This window comes from Ruditapes philippinarum, unplaced genomic scaffold (assembly GCF_026571515.1).
Source record: "Ruditapes philippinarum isolate M1 unplaced genomic scaffold, ASM2657151v2 ctg290_1_1_1_1, whole genome shotgun sequence".
Classification (NCBI taxonomy): Eukaryota; Metazoa; Mollusca; class Bivalvia; order Venerida; family Veneridae; genus Ruditapes; species Ruditapes philippinarum.
In genome coordinates this window covers 172242-185774 of record NW_026854468.1, presented here as the reverse complement: position 1 = coordinate 185774, position 13533 = coordinate 172242, and the positions used below count along the sequence as shown (strand labels likewise).

Here is a 13533-nt window from a genome sequence, read left to right as displayed (position 1 = left end):
AACATATGTGAGATAAATGCCTTAAAGGAGACCTTTAAGGACACCTGCATGCCAAGACATATCATCGTGATCTCGTTATCTGTAAAGATTATGTATTCACACTGTGCAGAGATCCCACTAATTAATTAGAACTTACCGTTATGACAATCTAAACTCTTTTCGCTTCATGGCGTCAAGGCCGTGGAACTCGCTACCAGAAAATTTTTTGTGCGCCAGGTAGGGAGTTTGCACTGTCTGAATGGCAAGTAGTATGTTATCCAATATATGTTTTAAATATCTGCCTCATTAATTACTAGAGTTTGTTCAAGTTAAATTTGTCGTGAGTCTGATGTGCTGTAAAACAAATATTTGTAACAAACCTTTGTTGTTCTATTTTAAGCATTGTACTTTTATTTCTACATACTTCATGAACCATATTTGCCATAACCTATAACCTGTGGTTATATTATAGCATAGCCATACTTTGCTAATTTACTTATAAATTTATTAGAAATGTTATTATTTTTTTGTGATTATTGTCCGTTCGTTGGTTCGCTCATTCTTTTATTCATTAATTCAGTTATTTCTTCATTGAGTCAGTCAATCCAATGAGAGATTGGGAAAGCATATCATATAACAAAACACCCCTTTACTTAAGCAGCTTTTAAGCTCGCTTCTTTCTTTTACATGCACCAGATATTTCTTAGTTAAATCATTTAATCATCTCAAATATTTCATTTGCAAATTTGTAACAACATCAAATTTATGTCACAGGGTGAGAAAAATGTGCAGCCTGATCGCGAGACGAACCCGGGACCCTCGGAATACCGTACCGCGGCTCTACCGACTGGGCTTTCCGGCCGCTTAGACATCCTTTCCCCTAAATAGTGAAAGGTTTTGAACATTGACATTATACGCTGTGAGAAAATTTGAAATGTAATGCAAATATCAATTAAATTGTTATATTATGTGATATGTGATATATATATCCACCACACTAATTTTTTTGCTCTTGTCCTACATATTTAAATGATTTGCTACTTAGGAAGAATGTCCAGTCTCATATTTGTCTGAAAAATACGTCTGTCATTTCTTATTGACTAACCTTCATTCACAATAGTTTCTGACCTATAAGGTTTATACAATTTTGCAATACCATACGAGTTTGTATAAGGCCGTCAACTGTAGGTATATTCAACTTATTTGCTACAGGCATAGTCGCATTTTTGTTTGATTTTATTTCCTGCAGCCTTTTACAGTAGCTGTGTAATTGAGGACGACGGAATCATCATACATTCCGGTTTTAATGCAATTTTGAGTCAGTAGTTGTCGAACTGTCAAATTTAGCACGTGACAAATAATCTGGAATGTACTCAACTTTCTAGCCAATTCCAGGCATAATATTTATTGAAAAAGAGACTCTTAACAGTCTCATTTTTAAACCTTTGCACCTTACATATAGTCACTAAAGTCTCTTTTGTCATTAACGATTAACATGACTTTAATAGTCAGTTTTGATATGCAAATATTTTCTAATGAAAAGATCATTATTCGTTCAGCCTCAGTAACTATAGACATTGTGCATCTTTTTCAAAAACTCTGTACCTAACCAATGGGGAAGTGAATGCCCTTGACGCAAATGATTCTCGCGGCTAAGAATGAAAGTCTCTATTGTCTTGTTTCTAAAGAACTACACTTCCGGTAGGATTTTTTTGGAAAAATCAGTCATGAGTTCAGTTTCCGACTTTGGATCAGAGTAAGCTATCACAGATTATTGGAAAATGTTAGTTTGATTGCTGTTGACTTGATTTTTCGTACTCAACATTCGAAACTTTTCCAAATTGACCGACCATTCCAATAAAACTACGTACCTCGTGTTTGTCTTTTGGGGGACATGAGTTTCTTATGGCATTGATCTTGCCAAGTTTTATCTAGATTTCATGTTATCCTACTCCGTACCCAACAAACTTGACCTCTTTCTGCTTAATGACACACTAATTTTATTTCAGTGGTCTAGTTTGTCCGAAACTGTCTAACGTCTGGTGTCATGTTTGGCCGCTGTCCGTCCGAATATCAGGACATTCTCTGTCTGACAAAGAACGCCATAAATGCCGCCAAAGTCAGAACAACTAATTAACCCCATTGCTAAGCAATTAAAAGCGTAACTACCAAAGGTGTGGATATTTGTAATTTTGTAATAAAGGGAAAGTGTTTCAAGGTAAGCAGAACATTTTAATGATGGCAGGCACGGGATATGGTAATGTAACCATTATCCGCAGGATACCGTATCAGAAAGGTATTCCGGGCAAGACGAAAAGGCCTCAGGCAACTACTTTTTTTAGAATAAGCTCTTTGGGGGTAGAGAACCTAACAATTAGCAATTTTGTAGTTCAGTGTGGCCAGAAACACAATTCAAAATATTTCATAATCTGTTAGACTGACAGATAACCAGTTGCATAGCATTATTCAAGGATATATGGCAAGCATTGGCAAAAATAAAAGTTTTCATGCAATGCCCTGAACAATAATGACTCATAACCCAACCCAATAAAAATCACACCTTTAATATACTTCATCTTCATGAAGGTGCAGTGTAGTCAAGAATTTGCTCGATTCCTTTAAAAATATCACTAACACACAGTGCAATCAATGGCATTTTCAAAACTGTCCTATGAACTGTCAGTCATACGTTAAGATTTTCCGCAAAATTTACCCACTTTCTTACTTGTTTGTTGCCAACTGTCAATGCCTGATTATTAACATTTTCACCTCAATTGGGTGAGTCACAAATACATACAAAGCTACCAAAATGTTACGGTTGGGGTAAGATTACAAACATACTGCTAATTTCCTACGCATAAACAAGAAAGAATTATAATGACAGAAAAATATCAAACGTTTGTAGTACCTTCAAAACACCATGTCTCTGTTATAAGTAAATTTGACAAGGGCCATAATTTGAATATGTCCCCTGTCCCTTTGTAAAACACCTAGCCGCCATCTTGTAGGAAGGTAATTTAGAAAGGCAAAATAAAATCCGAAGATTCTAAGAAATATAAGTTTAGTAGGTCATAAATTCCTTCTAGGAAAACACTAAATTTGTAAAAACGGTTATAAACAGGAGTACACGTTGAGAATCCGGAAGCAGATTTATTTTGATAAATATTTATTGATAATAGCTTAGAAAAATTCTTAAAAGAATAAAAGTTGCTCATGCATTTAGTCCAAGAAATCCGTGCATAAAATAGGGTGAATTGTGCACCTCTTGTGAAAAGCATGAAACTTGGCATGGTGGTAGGAAATAGTATTTCAATTAATTTTAGCCTGGGATCCACTTTTTAAAAATCCAATATGGCCGCCAAAATCCAAGATGGCCGCCATATATTAAAATTTTCAGAATATTTGGGTATTTCGGCTGCAGTCATAACTAGAATAGTATAAAAAAAGCATCAGTTCATTATATTACAGATTAATATGAAATTAGGCAAAGCCTATGAACGGGGAAGTCGTTAAAAAAATCCTTTCATTCTTTCCGTTTTAAAGGTGTCATTCGATATTACATACACCGCTTCCGTTTTCACTCGGAACACTCAACGATTATTACTAATCCGAAAAGTTGAGATTTGTTCCGTTATCGGAATACCCCGCCTATTATCATTGACATACATTGTAAATGGCGGCGCCCGACTAGAACTGACACTGAAAATTTCATTGATAGGTATAGAATTCTATATAATTTTTAATTGTTTTTTATTTGATTTTCTTTTAAATATTCACGTGTAGTCTATAGCCGGGCAAGCCAAAGCCCGGACCCGCTTCGCGGGCCCGGTCTTTGACTTCCCCGTAATATATATTCAGGCCTCTGATCCATGTTGTGCAAATCCAAAATGGCCGCCAAAATCCAAGATGGCCGCCATTTATTTTTATTTTTCAAAATATTAAAGTTTTTCAGCTGTATTCTTTACAGGTCAGTATGAAATAGCACCACTTTATTATATTACACATTTATATATATTCAAGCCTTGGATCCAGGTTGTGCAAATCCAAGATGGCTGCCAAAATCCAAGATGGCCGCCATATTAAATTTTCAGAATGTTATAGTTTTTAGCTGTTGTCGTCATTACAGAACAGTATAAAATAAGACCAATTTAAAATTATGGTATTGCATATTTATTTATATTCAAGCCTTGGATCTAGGTTTTGCATATCCAACATGCTTGCCGAGATCCAAGATGGCAACCATGTTGATTTTTTTCAGAATATGTTAGCTTACAAGCTGTAATCATTTTCAAATTAGTATACAGTAGCACTAATACATTATATTACATGTTTTTTACCCATACCATCATGAAGAAAATTTTTGGGAGACGTATTGTATTTGCCTTTGCCATCTGTCTGTCTGTCCGCATTAAGCTTGTCCACCCAGAGAAATGCAGTATAATCAGGGTCCACAGGAAGAGGAACCCCATCATATACCCGTACTCCTTGAAGGGCCACACACTCGAGATAGACTCGATAACCAAGTACCTCGGAGTCCATATGTCTGGAAACCTCTCCTGGAATCAACATGTTGACAAGATCGTAAAAAAGGGCAACAGCACACTCGGCTTCCTTCGACGCAACCTGCGCATCAGCAATGAACAGGTCAAGAGCGCAGCCTACATGTCACTCGTGCGACCAGGCCTTGAATATTGCTCCACCATCTGGAACCCTTATACCAAGGACCTTACACGCAAGCTCGAGATGGTCCAGAGGAGAGCTGCAAGATATGTGACGAACCGTTACCACAACACAAGCAGCGTATCCTCAATGATCCAACACTTGGAGTGGGAGACATTAGAGTCACGACGGACCAAAGCCCAGCTGACCATGATGTTCAAGATCACCAATGACCTTGTGGACATACCAGTCAGCGATTATCTCACCCCTGCCCCGAGCCGCACTAGAAGTGACCACTCCAAGAAGTTCCATCTACCATCAACATCTACATCGTACTACAAGAACTCCTTCTTCCCTCGTACAGCCACGATATGGAACAGCTTACCTGCCTCCGTTGCAGAGGCTCCTGACTTGGTATCCTTCAAGCAGGGGCTATCAGCCCTCACATTCTAAGTCGCCTTAGGGGCCCAGCTACAAGTACCCACTAGTGATATCAAAGGCTGTGCCGGCAGCGGCCACCATAACCGGAGAGGTTTGGGTTGAAGAGGCGAAATATAGCTGGCCATACTTTTTGTCTATATCTCTATCTTTGTACTATCCAACCTCTTCTTACTTTCTATCATTTCTTGTATATTTCTTTTTCTTGACCTAGCACCACCCGTCGCGTCATAATCAAGTGTGATTGCGCCGACGTACAATGTAGATGTAGATGTACATGTAGACATCCTTCACAGGTCAAACTACATGTGGGATTTCAAGTTAACTTTACAGGAGTAATCAGTACCTTTTTTTTTTTTGATGCGTTTATTTAAGGTCGCCGCCGGAAAGCCCTTATGGGCGACCGTACACTCAAGTCGGGCCATCCTAGAGCGTCCCGCCGAGATTTTTTGTCGATTTTTTTCCAGCTTAAATGGTGGAGGAAGCCGGGCATTATTTCAGGCACGAGCGGGCACCTGGGTAGAACCACCGACCTTCCGTAAGCCAGCTGGATGGCTTCCTCACATGAAACTGATTTCGACCCGAGTGAGGATCGAACCTACAGAGTCGGCGACTTTAACCACTCGGCCTTAGAGGCCCCCTGATCAGTACCATCCCAAGTTGTGGACATCACCGTCACATTCCGCTTCGCTGCACAAAATGGCCGCAAGAGCTAAACGCAGAAATATCTTGCCCGGCCTTCACTGGTTAAACTACTGGTTGAATATCAACCAAACTTTACAGGAGAGAGCAGAAATATCCCTAGTTGTGCACACACATCACCAGCACATTTCGCTTCGCTGCACAAAATGGTCGTCGGAGCTATAAATAAAAAAAATTGTCCGGCTTTCACAGGTCACGAAACTTCACATGAGTGACCATGCATAGTTTTAGGAGACATATGTTTTTGTGACAAAAACCAATTTAGTTATGAAACTGTTTTAAAGCATCCGATTCATATTGAATCATGCTCATAATTAAATTGCTCAGATTTATTTTTACTTGATTTACGAAAACTCAAAAGAAACAAAAGAATATTTAAAACAAAAAATGGAATCTAAACTATCTCGTAATTTCATTATCTGCCCGTGAATAAAAATCTCTTTGCTAATTTTAGGTAATTTCAAGTTCAAGCAACTTGCAATCAAACTAAGCTAAGCCTTGTTCCAATGATATAGTATGTAGCCGACCTCCTATTGGGTCATTGTGAAAGTGCTAAAGGAATGGTATAGAAATTTTTGTATATTTTTACCAACAGCTATGTAATTTTCCCTAAAAAGAAAACATTTCAGAGAATTCTAAGACTCTGTAATTTGTATTTTGATAAAAATAAAAAGTTAAACGTAACCAAAGACTACTTAAGTAGTAGTTTATGTTCAGAGTCAAAAGTGACCAGTTCTTAAAAAAATTGTGGATACTAGGCTCGTAAATTGCTGAAAATGTTAGAAATAATGATATTTCAACAGTTGTACATCAGGTTACTTTTATACTAACTTAAGCAAGGTAATGTTTAGTGTTATCAACTAATACTAATAAGTATAAACAAGAAAACTTTAGTCAATTATCTATATTTAACACCGATTGATCTCGTACTGAATGTGTGTCAAATTAAAGGTTAATTGTTCATTGTTATTGTGATTCTAGGAGTAAATAAAACAAAATAAAATAAAAGAAAGCTGAAGAAATGACAATCTCATGAATTAAGCTAAATGCGGCATGATTTCACTATTTCTTGTGTACAGTCCTTTTATGACAGTTGTGGAAACCAAACAGAAATTATCTAAACAATTTATAATTTGTTAAAGAGTTTCCATTGTTTTTGAAATACAAAAAAACAACAACAAACAAACAACTGAGATTATAAATCAACTATTATACTGTAATATCAGAAAATACATATGATTATGTAAGACTTTATCAGGCATTTCAACTGCTTTAAAATATAAAAGGAAAAATTAACAAGAAATTTTAGAGCGTTGCCCTGGAATGCTGCCCCGAAATTCGCAGTAAAGTAGTATCTCAATCTTACAATTGGAATCTCATATCAAAATTATCAAATAGAAAGAGCTGCAAAAGTCTAAACTTTATCTCATACAAAGTCACGAATTACTAATCTTAATAATGTCAAACACTTAAGTTTGATTACAGAAAACCCCAAGATATTTTTGTTCAATATCATACTGTTTTTCTTGTTTATTCACAAGACCATGGCAAAATAATTATATAATAAGAGTCTGATTCCGTTATCTATGACACAATGTATATGCTGCTTAAATTACTAATGAAAAAGAACTCACAGCTGCAGTAAGACGATCACAAGGATGATGCAAACTAAATTTATTAAAAAGAGTTGACAGGAATAGAAACCCTAACGTCTCCGACACTAACTAGTATATATTATACTGAACATTTGGTTCAAATAAGCTAAGGAAACATTTGGTTCAAATAAGCTAAGGAATTGTGTGCACTAATATATACAATACAATAGAGGATTAATTCACACTTTTCATGCATTAACGTCTACAGAAGCGTGAAGGGCTTCTATGGGCTCAGGTTTCAATTTCTTCAGATGTTGATGCACAAAATAATGTATTAGTCATTCTGTTTCGGTGATTCTACGATATGTTGTTTTTCGCATAAAGAAACTAGTTTTGTATTGATTTTAACTTTAATTTTTGTGTGTTATGTTTTGATGACAAGGTAACTGGGGATCATTATTAAAATCAGCGGCTTTGCATGGTATCATAATCATGCACATTGACAAAGAGCTATTGGTAGGACATCATAAAGTGTTAGACTGTTCTCGGGTGCTTTATAGCTAAACAAGAACCTAGATCATGAAGAATTCTCTATATTTAAAAGGGCATAATTCTGTCAAAATCCATGATAGAGTTATTGACCTTTAACGGTGACCTTCTATTTTGCTAAACAGTAAGTGTATTAGGTTTAACGTTTTCCACATGAATGTTTTACAAAACCAGCTTGCATGAAAAACTTTTATAGGTACGCCTTTAGTGTACAATATCACTTGCTCCCGATTTCTTTGAATGTGCTCGGCATGGGGTTTTATCGCATAAATGCAAGTTTTTTTTCTCTGTAATTGTACATCTGTTTATGCAGTTTTTATGGGGAATACCACTTTTTTTTTGTTTGTTACATGTATTAAAAAAGTGTTGATGATCAAATTACCTTTATAGAGTAATTTGTCAAAATGTCATCATTTAAAGGCGGCCATATTGGATTTTGGAGCCATATTGAATTTTCTACAATGCTAGTTAAGCATTTTTTCCAAGAATTACTATTTTTGACCTGTAATGTCAATTTATATCATTTTTTTAGTCATAAATAACTTCATTTTGACATGCCCTGTGTACATTTTACATTTTGGCAGCCATCTTGGATTTTGGCGGCCATCTTGGATTTTTAAAAAGTGGATCCCAGGCTGAAATAACTTGAAATACCATTCCTTGACATCATGCCAAGTTTCATGCTTTTCACAGAAGGTGCACAATTTTTTCACAAATTTCTTGGACTATATCGTATATCCATCTGTGTGAAATTGCGCTCAAAATTATTTAACAATGAAAACCCATGGTCGCTCACTAATACTTGCTTTCTTTTCATTTAAAAAAAAAACACTAAAACAGTACGGTAGTTGGTTTAACTTTGAAACGGGCAATAACTGACCGGACAATTCAATCTGTAAAATATACTACACATAGTCCGAGTTCCTTCCCCTTACACTACGTTGTAGATGAAGGCAGGGAACCAGACCAGATACTATAAAACATATGGACTAGTCCGATTTGACGGGGTGCATTTTGTAATAACAAAAAAAGAAACAAAACGAAAAAGTAATGAAAACAAGCAAATATGGCATTCATTATATAGATGGGATAAAATGAATTTGGAATAACATATTAAGCATTTTGTTACTGAAAATTTGCTTTGTTTATGCAATAATCACAAGTTACAAATTTTTGTCGTTTTTGCTACTGGTTTTCTTTGTTTACCTTTTAACTTGAGGTGAAAACTTTCCCAACATCATTCTAGGAAGCTTCATATCGTCAAGCAGTCAGTTCTCGTTAGAAGGAAGAATTTATCGTCATATGTAAAGGGAAAGTGTTTCAAGGTAAGCAGCTGACATTAGATACTTTTAAGAGTGTAAATCATTAAATATCAATATGTGCTTTTATCTACCTTAAAAATTTCACCTTCCTTTTTAGTGGTAGTGATAAAGAAGATTCTACAAAGACCTTTTGACTTCTATTGCTTAGATTACTTTTTATCCATTTCAACAAATTACCTTTAATACCATTTTTCTGAAGTTTCAGAAGTTAACCCTTGTGTCATACTCTATCAAAAGCTTTTAATATGTCACAACAAAAAATCACAAGTAAGAAAAAAACGTTGAATGAAGGAAACAAGTTTAAATAAAACATACACAAAAATAACATTTGATATGAGCAAAAGTGAGCATAGCTATTGAATACGGATTAAAGACACAAAATTGTATACGGCGATCGCGGCCATTTTAAACCCGTGAGAAAATATATCGTAAATGATATGTTTCCGGTTTGAAAAACGTGTCCGGTAAAAACTTTTCGCAGTAATTTTTCGCAAACACTGGGCCTCCAAATATCTTTCGAAAACTGTATAGGAACAGTTTCATATATTGACAGTCTAAGTATTGTAGACAAGCTACAAATTAATCATGAGAGCATCTAGAGATGAAAAAAAGACAATTTTAAAAAACTCAAGAAAAGGGAAGTAACTCCTCTCAAACTCAAAAACAAGCGAATTTGATGATGATGAGGTGATGTTGGATGAAATTTTATCATCTATATAGACTATAAATGATCAAAGACAATCCCCCAAGATGAAATTCATTGCTAGTGAACTTGCAACATCATTGTTGCCGGCAATAACATCTGTTCTCAACAATGTTATTGAAAATCATCTGTGCAAAAAGATCAGTTTGAATGAGCTAAGGCAAATATAAGAGTTATTAAGTATGAGAATGATAAACTTGAACAATATACTACAAGAGAGAATATAAGAATTTTCAATGATTTCAATGATACCATTCGCGTCAAATGATTGATTTGTCATATGTTTATTTTCATTATTTTTCAAAGAAAGGACGATACAAATTTAGTTGTATATTTTCAATTCATTAGTAAATGTTAATAAAGAAAACAGATTTATATTGTATTTATATATATCCTTTTCAGAATCATTCCCTTATTACACATACCACGGACTGTAAGACCGCGCACATACAAAATATACTTTCAAATTCTATGTGTTTTTGAAGATTGAGTGTTGCAATTATCATATGTATCCTGGTTAATGAAAGTTTAAAATTAAAGTGTTTTCAATTATCACTCGTTACGTTGGTAATTAACACTCCTTCAAAAGTAATAAAACTTCAAAGAAATTTAATTTTTTTTGTAAAAAATAATCAACAGTTACTTTTATTTCGCGTAATACTGACTCAAATTGTAAAGATTTTTATTGTTTTTTTAGGGTTAAATTAAAAAAATATCAGAATATATTCAAGTAAAAGAATAATTAAAATATACGAGTGACATTAAAATGGCCAGATTGAGAAGCTACACGAGAATAATTTACTGTTACGATGATTGTGTCTACTTCACTGCCACCGACATTTGGAAAAAGATTTACAAATAAATAATAATGGTAATGATAATAGTAATAATAATAATTAAGGATCTAAATGATGAATGAAATTTAAATATTCTATGAATATATCAATATTGACAATCTCAGCAATATTTTGTACTAAAAATTGAATGAATTTACTTCACGCGTTAAGCGAATGGTAAAGGCCGTTATATTACCCGTAAAACAACTGTGCGTCAATAAATTATACTAAATAACTCAATAAATCTTAAATATTGCATCTTTGATCATCTGTGAATAAGTTACATCGACATCTTTTTGATTTTGAAATTGAACTTATGATGTTACCATAATAATAAATTTCAAGGACCTGCTTTTTATATAAAAATGTAAATTTACCGCGGATTGCGTCAAGTTAATTTTTTTAATTGCCGTTGAGGACAAATAGTCTGTATCTTTAAAAAAGAAATTAGATATTTGTATTCAAGAAGTGTTTTTCTTCATTTCCAAAATCGGATAATAAGTGGAAAAGCTATTTGTATTTAGTAAAGTAGGTATCAGTTACGAACGGGCATTTACGCTTAGCGCCGGTAAAATTACCTTTACCGGGTGCGCGACAAGATATTTAATCATTTAATATAGGGTTTACTTAACTGGGAGTGTACTATCCCTGTAATTTAAATCCGTGACAAAAATTGATGCGCATATGGGCCTAGTTGAGAATAAAACTTGAAACTTGTCTTATCATAAAAATGTCCTGCGCACATTTCAAGCCCACAAGATAGTTGGTCAAATACGTACAAAAAAAAGTCGCGGGGAACGTTTAAACCTCGATATATAACAAATGTTAGAAACGCCAAGGAACATTTTAACTTCCGCGGCAGGTAAAGTCTATGGTTTGACTCTACATGTTTATCCCCACGTTTGTCTATAAAAAAAATGTCGAAAAACAGAAAGAATCGCGACATTTTATTCAAGTGTTGTAGAAATTCTATAAAACTCTATACGAAAAATTATAGGCCGCGACTTTTTGTTCCTCAAAAACGGTCTCAATAATTATCGCGGCGAGTTATAGCAATTATCAGCCGTGATTTTTTGCGCAGAGACATTTCACGGTATAAAACCTCAAAGTCGACTTTTTACAAGGTATGCATTAAAATAAAATACCGCCATAATCGGCTACATAAAGCAGGCATATGTTTGCGTGGCTTAGTCTACTTTGTTGACTGAGAAAATAGTAACATACTTATCTACGAGGGGTGATCCAAAAATTCGTGGACAATGTGTGTATCTCCATAACGTGACGTCCTACCGAGGTGAACTCTTTCGATATTATTACTCAATGCCTTTTTAATAAATTGACCAAATTTTAAAACACCAATTGCATTTTTTATCTATATATGACAACATCAAAACTTTAAGTATCAAAATCGCGGCGCAGCTTACTTTTTCTCTGTGATGTAAACGTTTTCATCTCATTTAAACACATGTAAAACCTGTGCAAACAAAGAAAATTGCGGGAAACGTTATAATAACGTTGTTTTCATGTGTATGACGTCATTCCGTCAGTATCAGAAGACATTTTGAAGTTGCGGTTATTTTACACTCATGCTTTAAAGAACAGGTGCTAAAAACAGCTTAACCAAAAATGAACGTCACGGATCCAGCAAAACTTCAGACAGTTATACAGTTCTGTGTAAATCTTGGGAAGACGCCTGGCGAGACAATGTACCTGCTCACCGTGCCCGGGACACACAACTGACCATTTAAATCCAGCTTGGAGCAGAAGTACTCAGTCAGCCACCATATTCGCCTGATCTTTCCCCGTGTGACTTCGCCTTGTTTCCCAGGTTAAAGAAAGAGTTGATTGGGAGACAATCAGTTTTGACAATCTGGGCGAGTTGAGAGGAGCCACCCAATGCATACTGTCATCATTCAGCCAGGAATGGTATGCGAGTACTTTTAGAGACTGGGTCATATTAAGTACATATTAAGTACAAAAAAATCATATTTTGCATAATTGTAACCATTTTTAAGCAGATACATGTATATAGAGCAGGAAGTATAAACAAACTTTAAATAACAAGTGTGATGTAGACGGGTATTTCAATCGTTACCTTTATAGCCCAGCAAGTGTTATGTAGTTATAGTATATGAAACGAGTCAGTTACGAGGATATAACACTGGCTGGGGCGACATCAAGGGATGTAATGATGTCGTAAGCTACCTTGCAGCTATATATAATATTGAAAACTTAGACGAATTGTAAACGAGAAAGTTATTCGGATTCAAGATTTAAGGGTTTTTTCCAGTGGCAATAATTCATTTAGCGGATTTCAGCAGTTGCATAATTATACAAGAATAAATTCATTTCATTTATTTTGGGTTAACGCACGTTTTTTCGTGTTATAACGTCTGCGGAGTCCCAAGAAACGGTTGGTGCCCGAGCCCGGTAGGGACTCTGCAGACTTTATAACACGAAATAAACGTGCGTTGACTCTATTATCGCATAAAATTTCAAAAAAAATTCATGATGTATATTTAATACAAAACATTATTTAAACATTAAAGAATAAATTTTCAAAACCTTTTAATTTTTGCTTGGTAAAGGGTGACTCTTGGCCCTTTCTGTCAACGTGCAATAGTTCATTGTAGGTTGAACATCACAAAATAGATTTATGCTAAAGAGGCACATTTATAGAAATAAATAGTGGTAATCGTCGTCTGCGTTATATTCCGTAGATTTCCGTCGCGCAGGTTACCAAAACGGTA

At 35.0% G+C, this 13533-nt stretch overlaps 1 protein-coding gene across 1 annotated transcript in view; it reads left to right on the top strand.

Annotated features, from left to right (window-relative positions):
- Positions 1 to 9150: 9150 nt before the first annotated feature.
- Positions 9151 to 13533, top strand: part of LOC132740215 (barrier-to-autointegration factor-like) — a 32503-nt gene continuing 28120 nt past the window's right edge. Inside the window, exon 1 of the transcript XR_009627122.1 lies at positions 9151 to 9247. The gene's annotated coding sequence lies outside the window, so the exon portion shown is untranslated. The remainder of the gene's footprint in view (positions 9248 to 13533) is intronic.